Source organism: Ursus maritimus, unplaced genomic scaffold (genome assembly GCF_017311325.1).
Source record: "Ursus maritimus isolate PB19 unplaced genomic scaffold, ASM1731132v1 scaffold_3, whole genome shotgun sequence".
Lineage (NCBI taxonomy): Eukaryota > Metazoa > Chordata > Mammalia > Carnivora > Ursidae > Ursus > Ursus maritimus.
Genome location: NW_024425563.1, coordinates 26982388 through 26997177, shown reverse-complemented (window position 1 = coordinate 26997177; position 14790 = coordinate 26982388). Strand labels below are relative to the sequence as shown.

The 14790-nt window shown below is 35.1% G+C and overlaps 1 protein-coding gene across 2 annotated transcripts in view; it reads right to left on the bottom strand.

Moving 5' to 3' along the window:
- WASL (WASP like actin nucleation promoting factor) overlaps window positions 1-14790 on the bottom strand; it is a 64160-nt gene that overhangs the window by 32983 nt on the left and 16387 nt on the right. Inside the window, exon 2 of one of the 2 annotated variants that reach the window (XM_040644061.1) lies at window positions 8694-8793. The exons of the other annotated variant lie outside the window; for it this stretch is intronic. The gene's annotated coding sequence lies outside the window, so the exon portion shown is untranslated. The remainder of the gene's footprint in view (window positions 1-8693; window positions 8794-14790) is intronic. 2 annotated transcript variants of the gene reach the window in all.

Below are 14790 nucleotides of genomic sequence, written 5' to 3'. Positions count from 1 at the left end.
CCAAAATTGTATAAAGACTTTCATAAGTAACACTACGTCATGTTATGTTTTTAACTTTTGTAGACCAGACTCATCTTTTTCTTTTTTTTTTTTAAAGATTTTATTTATTTATTTGACAGACATAGAGACAGCCAGAGAGAAAGGAACAGAAGTAGGGGGAATGGGAGAGAGGAAGCAGGCTTCCAGCAGATCAGGGAGCCTGATGCAGGGCTTGATCCCAGGACCCTGGGATCATGCTGAGCCGAAGGCAGATGCTTAATGACTGAGCCACCCAGGCACCCCTCATCTTTGAATTTCAGAGTCATGAATAGGACACAAAGCAGCAGGAAAATTTCCACAAGAGCCGTTAAAAAAAATTATGAAATCGCTTAGAAACATAAAAAATGTATATACTAGAATATTGGGCTTAAAAAAGGACACTGAAGAATGTTCAGTATGACTTTGGCCTGCTCAAAACATACTTTGCTCTTCTGCAATTATAATACATATCATCATCTGCTTGGGTTCCCTGACCTCAAACTCCTAACACTAAAAACTTTAAGAAAAAGGATTTTGCATATATTATCTAAAAGTATCAAAGACCAGGCTGAAGGATTCAAAATCAGATGAATAAATTTATTTTCTAAGTCAAATTCATATAAATTACAGCTCTTTTAGTATGATGCTGTCAAAATGCATTCATTTCTAAAAAGAAAAACAACTAGGAAAGTAGATACCAAGAAAAAAAACCCTCTAAAAAGTCCTTTTAGGGGCATCTGGGTGGCTCAGTCGGTTGGGCGTCCAACTCTTGATTTCAGCTCAGGTCATGATCTCAGGGATCATCAGACAGAGCCCACCGTCTGCTCCCCACTCTGTAGGGAGTCCACTGGTATCCCTCTCCCCCTTCCCCACCTCAGGCAGGAACGCAAGCACACGCTCTCTCTCAAATAAATAAATAAATAAATAAATCTTCAAAAAAAAATCATTTACTTTTTTTTTTTAAACCAAAAAACAAGAAGTAACAGCTTGTGAAGAAAACAATGTATTATCAAATAGAGTGAAATTCCATTATGGAAATTCTCTTGCCAAATGACCAAATATAACGTAAAACACTGAATGTATATGTGAACTTAAAAAAAAACCAAAAAATTAAAATCTACATTTAAACATTTATATAAATTTAAAACAAATTCTTAAAACATCTGCTTAAGAAATAAAGACCCGTGAAACAGTTCAATAACATTCCACATAAAAATGGCTGGCACTATAAACCTTATAAAACAATTTATAAAATTTTAATACTGAAGAAACCACCTAATCATAACCTATTTTCAGTAACTGGATTTTCAAAATTTTGCTACAATCGTATTATCAGTCTGAGAATGCCTCTTTCACTTCCTTTTATCTTAAACTTGCTAAGTCTGAAAAGTATATAAAGCCCTTTCTGATTACTCCAGAAAAATTATAGTGAATGCAAGAATAGCTTATACGCTTAAAGTTTAATATATAAATGCTAGAAATATAAAAAAACAGTGACTGTCCCTTAAGCTCTAGATTGACAGTGGCTTAATTAAGTTTTTAAAAACATTCTTTCCATTCCTTTAAAGTAATTACGGCTAATCAACTCCATTACTTCTTGTCTTTCATAACTGAGAAGGTATTATTAAAAAACAACGTACGGACAAGTGCTTAGGAAAGGAAATCTATTAGCCCAATAATGTTAGGGTTAAAATTTGTTAATTAAAGGGAAAAAGTACTGTATCAACTTCTGTAGAAATAGCACCTGTCCTATCTTACGCATTCCTGGTATTTCAGTACTAAATTACTGCCATAGCATATTCATCATCAGAACTTTGTCAAGGGCGAAAATAAGATAAAGGATGAATTCTGGGATGTGACTCCCTCCCACTGTCCTTCGATAGGGCATTTTTACCTCTCAGGCTTATTACTCTGCACTGTCAGGAATGATTTCCCTGATTCCCTATGTTCAATGACTCTGCTTTTTTTGTATCTCTAGAGTACCTTTTTGAATACCTTGTGTAAATCTTATTACATCACAGATTTAATTCTAAAACAGAATAATTTTCTGTATTGATTTATTACCCATTAAGTAGACTCTAATTCCCTTAAGCACCTAAACAGTTTCTGTACCATAAGTATAGAAAATATAATTTCTAGACTATACTTTCACTTCACCTACACTTTGGTCCAAGTAAGCATACATTTGCTAAATTAAAAATTACATATTCTGATTTTGGTAATACTATGATAATGCCCTTGATTTTAGGATTCACATCTTGGGGACGTCTGGGTGGCCCAGTTGAGTTGGTTTCAGCTTAGGTCCTGATCTCAGGATTGTGAGACGGAGCATGGCAGAGCCTGGCATCAGGCGCTATGCTCAATGGGGAGTCCACTAAAGTTTCTCTCTCCCCCTCCCTCTGCCCCTCCCCTCTGCTCACTCACATACACTCTTTCTCTCTCACACATAAATAAATAAATTTTTTAAAGGATATGCATCTCAAAGTATTATAAAGGGGCATTATATTGGCAAGTTACTCTCAAGTGATTCTGAAAATAATAATATGTATGTGTATATAAATAGAAGAAACCCTGGTAAACTGTTATAAATGCTTGACAAATCTGCATGAAAGATATGCAAAAATTATTTGTACTATATTTGTAACTTTTCTGTAAGTATGAAATTATTTTGAAATTAAAAAATTTTAAAGCCCAAATGATTCATAAAGTGTAAGACTCTCAGCCTCCTTCCACAGCCATGACAGTCTTGGGAAGGTGGTTCTCTTCTCAGAGCCACTGCTACCTGTCCATATATAAAGCACCACCCACACTGACCCAAAACTAAGAAAACTACCACTTCTTCAAATTCCTTCTATACTGACGCCAACTTTGTTAAAAGAAACTTCATCCGAAGATTTAAATCACAAATATCCGCCATTTCTATAGTTTAAATTCTTTTCACATTATCAGAACAACCACGTTATTTAACAGGTCAGAATAAGAATTTTAGATCAGGAAAATAGATGTTTCTTTTATTGTAGAATCAGCTAATGACAGGGAAAAAACTAGAAGATACTAGGTCTTATAGATTCTTGCTTGACAACCAACTGCCTACAAGTACTAAGGGGACTTAATAGTGAATAACTGTCTACAACTATTATTATTTTAATAATCCAAAAAATACACAATGTTGTTACAGGAAATAATTTTTAAAGATACATACATTCAATTAATATCCAAAATAAATTGAGTGTGGAAAAATATCACATGATTGAATAAATAAGTCTTTTCTATGGTCACAATGGCCTAGATTAATAGTCAAAACACTCCAGCTTTTATGTGTGTGTGTGTGTGTGTGTGTGTGTGTGTGTGTGTGTATACCCAAGGTCCTAAAAACTAATCCAGGAAAAGCCATCCTAGGTTTTCTTACTACATAAAGCTATTTTAAATACTCTGATGATATATTCATGTGAAATGTCCCATTAGTATCATGAATATAAAATTTTAATATAAAGCATAAAAGAAATTACAAAAGTAAAGAAAAATAATTTTGCTATACGTCAATTAAAAATTAAAAATTATTTAAACAAGGAATCTGGTTGAATTCTCATAATTACTTTATGCAGTGATCTCAAGGAGCCGTTTTTGAAATAATTAAAGTATAAAAACACCTCAGTTACATGGCCACCTAAAAATCCCAATACAGAAACCAGCAATTTAAAAAACAGAAGCAAGAGTCCTGACTGGTGAGTATCAGTGAAAATTATCCAGGAAAAGAAAACACAAATAACTTACTCTGGAAAAGAGAGATTTTATCACCTGGTAATTCCCACAATGTGAACCAGAAAAAGAAGAAAAAACAACAGAAAAAGGTAGAGATTAAAAAATACATCAAAGACAGAAGACTCCACAAGAAACAGTAATTTTTTAAAAAGTGAAGTTGGAGGACTAGAAGAGGAAGAAGACTAAAGTGGTAACAGAATCCCAATAATGAAAAAAAGTGGAGCCACGTGAGAACAGCTGCTGTCCTACGGATCAAGCAGAAACAGTCTTTTAGGCCTTAGCAGCTGTCTAAGAAAACAACCATGTTAGGCATACTCATTTACCAAGTGTTTACTGAGTACCTACTGCGTACATGGAACTGTGATAGAGGTGGGTGGGAATGAAAGTGAGGTCGAGTAAAAAATTTATTACACAGGCATGGTCCTCATGAAATGTGTTCTAATGGGCACACAGACATTAGTAACTATTACAAATGCTATAAGCTAAAATTCAGTATGCAGGAAAAATGTAAAACCTACCCAGCATGGGAAGCCTTCCCCAAAAGTGACAATTTACCTGAAGGATGAAACTGAATGAGTCAGGTGAGCAAAGGGGTAAAGGGAAGAGGAGAGGAAACAGCATTCTATGCAGACATATCAACAAACACCTTACCATGGGAAAGTGCTAAGGGAGTTTGGGGAGCTGAGAAAGAGCACAGTGGCATGGAATGAAGTTACAGACTTCTTATTAAAGTAACATCAAAAAATAGCTCACCTCTGTGGTTTAGAGAGAGAAACAGCCACGTGTAGTTTAGAAACCTTGTCTGGAGATGTGGTACAGTGGTTTATCGTTCTATAATGGCTTTTGATGCCTCTTAGTATCCCAGTTCTGGTACACTCTCCTCCCCCACTGACCCTGGGTTTGTTCGTATCACTTACTTTGACTAACAGAACCTCTGCAAATGTGAAGCTTGAAAAATACTTGTACAATGTGGCTTGCCCTCTGCTGCCCTAAAATCTTGGGGTGAAAAGTATGTGGAGAGCAAGGCCCCCATCATATTACTTGACTTTGCTAAGCCCAGTTCCCATTAGACCTGCCAGCTGAATGCCATTGCATGAGTGAGTAGAGGTGACAAAGTAGCCACCCCACCAAGCCACAGAATCATTAAAAAAAAAAAAAAAAAAAATCAATACTGCTTTAAGTCACAACATTTTTAGGTGGTTTGTTTGCAGCAATACGTAGGAGATTATTTTTTAATATAATAATAACCTATAATAGATGGTGCAAGCTCCTTCCTCCCATTCATTTGTATTGAATATGTGTTTAAAATTACCAGTAAAGTCACCAAAATTTTTTATATACAAACCATAAAAGTTCTAGATCTCACTCTATCAATGCATTTTCTTTTCTAGAATCATTTTTAAAATATATTTTATATCCAAAAGCCTTACTAAAAAATATGTACTGAACAAGAGACTAGGCTCGCTCACTAAACCACTCGTAGCCACACATCAATCTCATATGTTGCCTGTGATTTAAATTCATACATCAAAAAATTATAAATTATGTGGCAAAGACCTTTACCATTACTACAATCAAAATTATAGATGCTAAAACCACAAATGGCAAGGTTTACTGTACTCTTAATTTTCTACTTGAAGGATAACCATATATAGATAAAGGTGAGAGTGATACTGATCTCATTACAGACTGGGTTATGTTTGCGAATAGATGAGGACACTGTGTTAAAAGGGCAGCAAACAGGTGTTGGCTTGCTCTCCTCTGCCTCACCCATCCCTGCAGGGTAAGTGGACCTGCTTAAAGGAGTTTTTCTTCCTTTCTTTTCTGTCTCCTCTTCCCTTTGTCTGCTTCTCTCTCACAAGGTCAGTAAAACCTATGGTAAAACCTAAAGTGTGGGTTTCAATTTTCAGGGAATGAAGATGGAGGTGGGAAGTAGGTTCCCTAGGGTTACCACCTTAGCTGATCAAAGGTTAACATTTACCAGCTGAGACCCAAGCCCTGGTAACAATATATGTGTGAGTGTATAAAATATATTATAAAATTATAAAATATATAAAGCATATTGTTTCATAAAACATATAATATATATTACATATTTATAAAATGGTACGAATATTTTATGTGTATAAAACATAAGTATATTATAGATTTTTATTATAAAATATACACATTTATTTATTATAAAAAATACAGATTTTATTCTGCTACCACTTTTGTGTGCAAATAACAGTTTGGGAAGAGAAGATGGAAAGGTAGGTACTTTGATCACTAATGGGATTTCAGTATTCCTGAACCCAATACCATTTCACCATAAATTTATCCAGAGTATAATCCAATTCCCTCATTTTACAGAAGAGGTCAGTTTACTTGCCAAAGGTCATCTTGGTCAGCTCTGGACAAATTTCACAATCAGATGCTCATTTTATATTTACCATACACTACTCATTGATTCATCTCAGTTCCTAATTTGTTATATTTTTGCCCTATCCTATTTAAATGATTCTCAAAGAACTATATATCCTTAATATAATTTTATTCCTCTACTGATCCCATTTGGTTTACCTTATTTTGGGGGAGTAGAGGGGGAGGTTAGTGGTGGTAGAAAACAGAGGATTGCTATTGCATGAGAAGAAAGGATCTTTATGAAAAGAAAACTTCAAACAGATGTAAGTTATATATATATATCTTATGTACATATGTATATGTCCCAGGGACATAGGTAGATTTACCATGAAGTCAATCAGTTTAAGTGTCAGGGTCATTTACTTGGAAGAGCCCCTTACAAGGTTTGGCTTGTTCTCCTTTGGGGAGCACATGAGGTAGCAGCAACCCCAGCCTCATGCTAAGGACTCCTCTCTAGCTATCCTTGAAGGTGATCCTGGTACTTCCATCAAGAATATACTATCTCAACATCTGCCCAGCCCCAGCAAATAACCTGTCCCCTCTTGGACCACAAAATGCATCCAGACCCAATCTTTAACCCCAAGGAAAAGGTCTGAATGAGTACTGTCTAGCTGCCTGCTGGGGTGGTATACTAAGCCCAAACTTCACGAATATTTCTGGGGATGGTGGAGTGGGCCAGCCAACTAAGATCAAAGTGCTGGAGTTTTCCCCAGGCAAGAAGCACCCTCTAAAAAAACTGAAGGAAATTAGATGTATTATTACCATTAACTGGTTTCAGGAAATTTTTTTCAGCTTCACAACTATCAACATTTTGATCAAACATACTAGAGCAGGAGTCTTTTTCTGTAAAGTGCCAAGAGTTAATATTTAGGCTTTGTGGGCTATTTGGTCTCTTTTACCTCTGCCGCTGTGTGTGTGCAAAAGCAGCCATAGATAATTTAGAGATGCATATGTTCCAATAAAACTTCATTTACAAACACAAGCAGGCTGGATTTAGTATGCAGGCTATAGTTTGCAAGCTATATGTAAGAGGAAAGGTTCTCTCTAGAAAAAAATACAAGATTGTTGTCATGTGAAGAGGTGTTCAATGATTATGTAGCCAAAGTAGATAGGAAAAAAGTATCTAGAAGGTGTATCAGTCAGTTATTAATAACAGAAATAAGTTATAATAAGCAATAAGCTATTGTTCTGGATTTTGTGATGCTTATGGTATCTTTTTTTGTTGTGATCTTTTCTCATACTAAATAACCATTCATTTTTATATTTAATTTTGGATTCTTTTTTTGAAGAGAGTCCCTCCAAACTGTCTATGTTTCAGGCCACAAAACCTGGATCAGCCTTACTTGGGTTAAGAAAATGATGCATCAATGGCAGCAACAGGACTCTGTATCTGAAAAAAAATGAATTATCTAAGTCAATATATTCCTTTTGCCTAACTAAATTTAATGTAGTAACTTTTTAACATACAATGACCTTACCCACATAAGAAAACTGTGGCCAAGCAACTTCAAAAAACCACTCAAAAAACGTGTGAAAGGCCAATGGGTATGTGTGTGTGGATGTGGATGGGTTGCAAGTCTTTTATAGTCGATCTTCTACCCAAAGTAAAAATCCTTCACATAACATTCTATTAAGATGATTAAATAACGTGTGCTTGAATCTTGCTGTAATGGAGAGTTCACAACTTGAGGGGAAAAAACTCTTACTGTTGAGCAACTCAGAAAATTAATACTGAATCTAAACCGGTTTTCCTGGCAATTCCCAATCATAGGTATTTAATTTTTAATCATTCATTTAACTAACTGTTGAATACTTGTTATGTGATAGGCACAGGGCTAATTACTGTAGCTATGATGCTACAAAACTGGAGATGTAAACTGTTCCCCACTAACTGCAGCATACTTATATCTGTGTAATGGTAATAACATTTTCACTTCCATGATGTGTCCCCAACAACCCAACTTCTCAGGTCATCTCTTTTTCAGCAAGAATTTGTTTTGATTATTCTTCTTTCTGACCTGATCTATGGATTCCTTATCAGTCTGGTAAAATGAAATAGATAATATTTACATGTGTTCTAAACAGTGCAGAACATTAGCAAAATGATGGAGGAAATAATTTGCTCCCCATCGCAAAAAGAAATGCATGCGCAGCTTCATTCTCCTCTATCACAGGGTATACAGAAGACACATGGGACCGTCTCCCTCTAAACCGTTATCTGCTTTCACCTCCTGATCTTCGATTTCAAGTCTGTGCTCTCAAAAATAAAACACCCTCTCTCACCCTCCTTTTACCCGGCTAATTCTGCTTACCTTTCAAACTTCAGTTCAGATGTCATCGATCATATCCCTTCCCTGACTTCCTCAAAAAGTGTTACAACTTAACCGACTGTTAACATCCCATTATTTATGAGAATAAGCAACATTAGCTTGCCTAACAAGACACTTTAGTTAGCTTCAGTCATCAAAACTCAGAAGGAGGAAGCAGTTTTTCTTTTCACTGGGTCTTACCAAGAAGATTCTCTTCAAAAGTCAGTGGACTGGTTAGGAATTAGGTCCTCTCAAACTACACCAATGGTCAGGTTAAACATTTTTTAGTGGACAGGAAATGCTAAAGATTATAATAAAATGAAATATAGAATTAAAAAGTCTGTAAGAAGCAAACATGGTGAGAAACTTAAAAGTTCATTAAAAAAACCACAGGGAACATAGTCAATAATACTGTAATAATGTTGTATGGTGACAGATGGCAACTACACTTTTGGTGGTGAGCGTATGCTGTACACCTAAAACTAATAAGATTGTATGTCAACTATATTTCAACATAAATAAATAAATAACTACTTGGAATAGGAAAAATTATGATCTCTGATGTGGACAGTACAAGAGTTTTCCCATTAGTACACATAGGTACTACTACTACTAATTCTCTGAAAGGAAGCCCAGTTGATCTGCCATAAATCCTTTGCAAGAGAGCCCACATACTCAGAAAATATAGGGAAGCATTACTCAAATGATCTTGCTTATGCAAAACAGTAACAGATCTACAAAATACTGAGATAAAAGTATCTAATAATTAGCAGGGATGCTAAATATTACATAAACAAAGATAATATAACATACAGAGTGAAAGAAAAGCTATAACTGACTGGCAATAACCCTAAAAAAAGTTAAGTCTTAACCACAGACAAAATGAATAAATTCATGATGCAGCATGATATGACAATTTGCATCTTATAATAATGATATATTTCCTTTGGAGCAAGGAAACATAGCATAGTAAAATATATGGTACCCAAACTGTTCACATAGATGACCTAGTTTATCATACAGAAGTTAAAATAGGTTTAGTAATGTGTTTGGTCTATTTTACTAAACCACACTAAAAGAGTAACACATTTTAGAAAGCCTTCCATCAAAATCACTGGAATACTTCAAATCTTATATTTGTTAATTCAGATCTTCAGAACCTTAATATTATCCAAAATCATTCAGGCAACTGGAATTTTCTAAGTCACCAAGAAAAATAACCACTCAACTCATTAAATTCAACTATACAATGAGATACTATAGAGCTGCTTAAAAAAAAAGAGAATGAAGAGGCCCTAAGTAATGATAAAAATTCTCAAGATACATTGTTATGTGAGAAAAAAGCAAACTGTAAAATGAAAGGTATAGTATGTTAACATTTGTGCACAACACCAGCAGCAAGAATCAGTCTTTGCCTCAGTATGCATAAAACTGGAAAGGGACACAGTTGCTGTTTTGTGTATGTACAGGTGTTATGTCAGGGAAGAAAGGACTAGGCAAATGCAAGATAGGATGGAGAAGAAACTTCTCACTTTCATACATTTTGATTTTAAACCAGGTGACTCTTAGCTTTTCAAAAAACTAAATATTGATTTGAAAATACACAGAAGAAAGAAAAAGACCTATTCAAGTCATATCATGGTATAAGTCTGGAGGAAAAAAGATCTTTGTGAACTGTAACTCAGGAAGAATTTCTAGTAGCTTTTAAAAAGCCTTCCCCTTAAAAATTAAAAGTGAACACTGCTGAAAATAACATACTATACTAACATAACATACTATAGTATCTGAAGGCATAAAGTAATAAAAAAGCAAACTTTGGCTACTATAAAGAGATAGCCTATGACTGTAATGAAGGCCAAAGTCTATGATTTCTTTCACAAACCTTCCCTCTGAGTCTTCTGAACTCTTAAACATGATTAATCAATACAAGCAAGTTTAAATAAAATTCATTTGGCTTTCTCTTCCCTATTTGTTATTCTATATGCAGCAACCCATAATTATCCAAGCTTTTATAGTCACAAGGATATGTGTACATATTCTATATACATACATACATGTATGTACACATAATAGATATATATGCACATTTCTTTTGTACACATTATATATTATATACATACACACATTTAATTTGCTTCACTTTCGTATGTACCATCAAGATGGGGAAAAGACATGCAAAGAGAAGGTTAATCTGAGAGTAAACCGAAGACAGTTTAAATTCAACATACAACCTAAGGACTTTAAATTCAACATTTGAGACTCTCTCATACATTATGTATAAGACTTAGAAAAGAAAAAAAAGGAAAGGCAAAAACCTTCCTAAAGTTGTTTTTAAGAATTATACTTTATGGTAACTAGACTTCTTATGGTGATCCCTTTGCAATGTATATAAATATTAAATCACTATGCTGTACCCTGAAACTAATATATTTCAATTATTCTTCAATTAAAAAATTTATATTTTATAGGGGCGCCTGGGTAGCGCAGTCGTTAAAAGTGTCTGCCTTCGGCTCAGGGCGTGATCCCAGCGTTCCGGGATCGAGTCCCACATCGGGCTCCTCCGCTAGGAGCCTGCTTCTTCCTCTCTCACTCGCCTGCTGTGTTCCCTCTCTCGCTGGCTGTCTCTCTGTCACATAAATAAATAAAATCTTTAAAAAAAAAAAAAATTTATATTTTATGAACAATTTCAGACTTAAAATCATAATGCAAAACATTAATAATAATCTAGTCAATAATTTGAAAAATCATTTATTTAATAAACTAGGTTTTACATACTTCCTCAGAAAGCTCAATATTGTTAGTTTCAAAAGGCACTTTTTACTCAAAATGCATGAACTAATATTTCTAACTCCAGTTACCATTACTGAAACTGAATGAACATTCCTAACTAGATGTTTAAGTGCAACTACCACAAAGGAGTAGGAAGCAGACTATATTAAAAGAAAAGGAAGATCATGTTATGTTTTTTTTTTTTTTTAAACATCTTTACTATTAATAAACCACAAACTTGGGGGGCAGGGGAAAATGTTAGGATTTTATATAATAAAATTCTACTCTCTAATATTACACTAAGTGCTGCTATAAAGGCAAAACAACAAGCTAATGATTTTCTCTCTAAATGGAATGGGTGGCCTGGATCCCATGTAAATATTTAATAACTTGAATGTTTTATTTTTTTTAATGCTTAAATTATTTGGGAACTAATTAACTTTGAGCCAAAGAAATGTTACACAATGTTATTGTCCTCTCCAGGTGAGTGCCTTATCTGGGTGGCTAGGCAGGAGGTGGAAGGATGCTATTTGGTTTTAGATACCTTTCTGCTCTTTGGAGCTACACTAATAAAGAGGTCAATAGCCACAAGTAGCTATTTAAAGTTGAAAATTCAGGTCCTTGGTCATACTAGCCACATTTCAAATGCTCAAAAGCCAAGGGTAACCACTTATTAAATGGACAGAATGTCCATTAAAAGTTTCATTGGACAGTACTGCTCTGGAAAATCTTAGGGAAGAGGTTTTATATAAATACTTTCTTAGACTAAGACATGGAATTTATAAGGTCAAGGGTAGAACAGAGTTGGTATCATTAAACAAGGAACATTCATAATAAAAAGAATTAATAAAATCTTATTCATGAAAATGTCTGGCTAACTTGGAGACAAAGTTTGAATAGGGTATTAAATTCAATTTAACAGATATTTATTATATGCTGAGAATAGAAAGACAATTAAGGGCTGGTCTCTGTCTTTGATGAGTTAATAACCTAGTTAGGGAAATATGTTTTAAAAAATAACAAAGTATGCTACCAAATAAAAACGTACCACATGAAATGTACCCAAATGAAAGCAGAAAAAACCTGCTCTGGGAAGGCTGAGAAGCAAACCCTGAATTCTCACTGGGGACAAGGTGAGGGCAGAGAATCAGAGACATCTAGGGAAGAATAATGTGAGGACTAAAGCACACACTCTGGGATAGATCACACCATTTACTTGCTAAGTGATTTTAGGTGATTATGCACTTCACTTCCCTATCCATTTCCTGATCTGCAAAATGGGGATAATATTACTAACTTCATTTTGTGTTATAAGGTAAATTAGTTAATACATGTGAGATGCTCAGAACAATTTCTTCATCATAGGGTGATTAAAATTAAATAAAATAATAACACAGAAAGTACTTAGAAAATTGGAGGTCATTCATTGTATGTACTTACTGAATGTTAATTATTATGACACTGCTATTATCAGATTATCAGTTGCTACATTTCTAATCAGATCATTTCAAAGCTCTACTACTAGCTTACAGAAACTAGTAATCAGAGGACTAACATTTCCTGTTTTCAGCAAGTTGGTCAGTTAAAATAAGGAGAACCAGAAAGAACCCTAAGCTTGCAAAAAGATGAAAGACACCCTTACACCTTTATGGCCTGCAAATCTAGGATCAGAATTTAACTACAAAAGCACCTCAGTTACAGTAAATATTTTTTTAAGATTTTATTTATTTATTTGAGAGAGAGAGCAAGAGAGCCCAGAGCTGGGGGAGGAGCAGAGGGAGAGGGACAAACAGACTCCACCCTGAGCGCAGAGCCCAACACAGGGTCCGAACCCAGGACCCTGAAATCACGACCTGAGCCAAAATCAAGAGTCTGACACCCAACCGACTGAGCCACCCAGGCATCCCCAGTTCAAGGATGGCACCTAAAGAAGGTTTAGGTCAGTGACACACTAAATAAATAATCGTGTACTACATCTCAACAAAAATTTCACTAACTTTTACACACATGGTAAAACTACCTTAAGCAGGGACTGCCTGTCCCTCACCCCTAATACTTCGGATGTTAGAAACCCACTGCCTCTCTCCAGGGACAAGCACCTGTGCTGAAGCTCAAGACAGATTCTCCCCCAAAAATTGAGAATTCCAAACTGAATCACAGGACTAAGGGTTGAGGGAGGAGATGACTGGAATTGAGAGAAGTTCCACCAACTCCTGCTATTGTTCCACCAGCCTCTTGATGTTCCTGAAATTTGTTCAATTCTGTTCCCGATTCCAAGGGATCCTCTGATAGTCAATAAATTCCTTTTCCTTAAGCTAGCCAGAACTAGTTTCTGTTATTTGTACCAAAGAACCTTAACAATAAACTTATTAAAATAAAATTTTATATTCAGTACATTCTCATACCTCTGAGTTCTTAATGGAAATCGAGAAAGGACACTTTTTCTACTATATGTATATGCACAACTGTATACATGGGGATCTGAAATTTATACCTTCCTTTGGCCTGAAGTATTTTAATAGCCTAAGAGGACACTCTGCCTTTATTTTATTTTCCATATATTCTAGTCAATTATCTCTTTTTTTAATGCTTTTCTTTCTTTTTTTTTTAAGATTTTATTTATTTGCAAGAGAGAGAGGGGGGGGAGAGCAAGCATGCACACAGAGGCAGAAAGAGATTCCCCGCTGAGCAGGGAGCTGGATGAGGGGCTTGATCCCAGGACCCTGAGATCATGACCTGAGCCGAAGGCAGAGGCTTAACGGACTGAACAACCCAGGCATCCCATCAATTACTTTTTAATGTATAGATTCATGCTCAAAAAACATAATATGTTCCTATTTGACAAGAATAAGGTCCAACTGTTTGGCAAGGATTCAAGCACTTTCTTAACCTGAGGCAATTAACAACTTTACCTTCATCCCCTACTATTAACCCAGTATATATCAGACAACAGCCAAATAATCTGCAGATGCCCATACATACCATACTTTTCATCTTAACTTACGATGTTTGTTTACTCTGCTGTAACATTATGTTTGATACTTTTCAAATTCCATATACCTAGTTCAAATATCACTCTTGATGTAGTTTTTCCCCTATTTCCTCAAACACTTCTCCCTCCGCATATTCCCATAGTGTTTCATTTACACCTCCAATGAAGCACATATCATTGAATGACTTGTGACAGGTCCCTACACAGGGTCTGCTTCACCAATACACCATTCATCCTCTGAAAACAATTATGTACACCTGACCCCACACAGTATTTTATATGCATTTTGCACTCATTCATTAGCTCAACTCAATTGAAAGGTGTGTCTTTCTTAAAATCATATTAATTATTGCTACATTACCAAAATTATTTTAAATACTTTTTCAGAAAGGTAAAAATTGCTTATCTGTAGTATTTACATTATTTTTACAAAAATGACAACAGTTCTCTTCTTGGCATCTCAATTAGTCATAAACATCAATACGAAATGGTGAAAACCGCAAGTTAATGCATGCCCATTTCTAATATTTTAAAGCC